General features: G+C 36.8%; 1 protein-coding gene across 1 annotated transcript in view; it reads left to right on the forward strand.

Moving 5' to 3' along the window:
- LOC105457997 (gamma-glutamyltransferase 7-like) overlaps nucleotides 1-1,752 on the forward strand; it is a 5,126-nt gene that overhangs the window by 1,190 nt on the left and 2,184 nt on the right. The gene's annotated exons all lie outside the window — the stretch shown is intronic.

Genomic DNA, 1,752 nt, shown 5'->3' on the forward strand with positions numbered 1-1,752 from the left:
GAAAGATCGACTGTTGTTCAACAACCTGCAAAATAAATCGTCTGTCTTGGTCTTTCTGGAGAATTATTACAACATCAAACCGACGGCTTGTAACTCAATGGAGTTGACTAGGTGTAATTTCAATACTTCGCGCGTGCGATGTAAAGAGAAATACATCGATTGTTGGGAGGACGATTTGTCTACTGATTTTCTAGGATGTATATTTAATACGGATTCATAGAGAAAAGCTCGAGGAAACGTTCTTCAGACGCGCAAAGTTTCACATTCAAGACTGGTTGGACATCACGTCGACGATACCAACTGAATTTCAGTATTTCCATCATCACTTGATATTTATGTTGAAAAAGGTCTTGCCGAAGAAAGATCGGTTGTTGTTTAACAACCTGCAAAATAAATCGTCTGCCCTGGACTTTCTGGAGAATTATTACAACATCAAACCGACGGCTTGTAACTCGATGGAATTGACTAGGTGTAATTTCAATACTTCGCGCGTGCGATGTAAAGAGAAATACATCAATTGTTGGGAGGAGGATTTGTCTACCGATTTTCTAGGATTTAATACGGAGTGAAAAGCTCGAGGAAAAACGTTCTTCAGACGCGCAAAGTTTCACATCTGTGTGTTTCACGTCTCGTCGAGTAATAAAGACTCAAAAGATCCGCTGTACGTCGCCATGTTAATATTTAGTTTCTCTTAAATTCATATAGATGGCAGTAGAGTATAATAAACTTTCGAAAAAGGACAGAAGATCCACTTTTCCTTACCTGTCACTGCTTTTTAGTTCGTTTTGTTTGGTGTATAGTTTTTGTTCTCGCAATTCTCTCGATATTCCATTGAGAGAACTTAAATTAACTGTTGTAATATCGCGCGCTAGATTACCACAAAGCGACGAACTGTGAAAAATGAGTTATAATACACGTAAGCATAAAATGTCCGTGCCGTTGGCCTGAATACTTTGCATTCCTTCATCTTGGGATTGGCCGTGTTGGATACGCAATTAAGAAATCGGATGACAGTATTAAACAGACAAAATTACATTACTTGATTAATTCAATTGTTCGAATTGTTCGTCGCAAAATTTTTAACTTTGTAATTCATGATCCTCAATTTGATCTTCTGTATGAATATATTATCTATTAATGATTTGTAGTTCTTAATTTAATCTTTCTGTTTATGTATTAAAATCATTCCACAAACATCAACAAAATAGTGCAGATATCGTTAAAAATAGATATTTAGTCGACTGTCTTAAATCCAATAATTTTGTAGAATAATATGCACATATACAGGGTGGACCATTTTAATCCATCCAGTCGAATATCTCGAAAATCAAGCCCGGGGGAGAAACATTTTTCAGACAAAAGTTGTAGGGTTTCGAGGGGGGCATAAGATGATAACATTGGTTTGACCCTGAGTGGCGTCGTCAAGGTCAGGACAAGGTCACTTTGAATTTTTTAAATGGAACCCCCAATTTTTTATTACATGTTCTTATAGCACGCCTCGAGAACTTTCCAAAACACATAAATAAAATATTTTTTCATAAAATAAATCTTGAGTTATGAAGCTTAAAAGTTGGAGTACTGTTGGCATTAGCATCATCCAAGGTGTCCAAACACTAGCTAAAACCTTTTGAATGTTGTTCAGGATCATGACATTGATAAAGGCCAACGACCTTGGCCATCTTTAGCTAGTGTTTGGACACCTTGGATGATGCTAACGTCGACAGTACTCTAACTTTCAAGCTTCATAACTCA

This window comes from Wasmannia auropunctata, unplaced genomic scaffold (genome assembly GCF_000956235.1).
Source record: "Wasmannia auropunctata unplaced genomic scaffold, wasmannia.A_1.0 LD334821.1, whole genome shotgun sequence".
NCBI classification, from domain to species: Eukaryota; Metazoa; Arthropoda; class Insecta; order Hymenoptera; family Formicidae; genus Wasmannia; species Wasmannia auropunctata.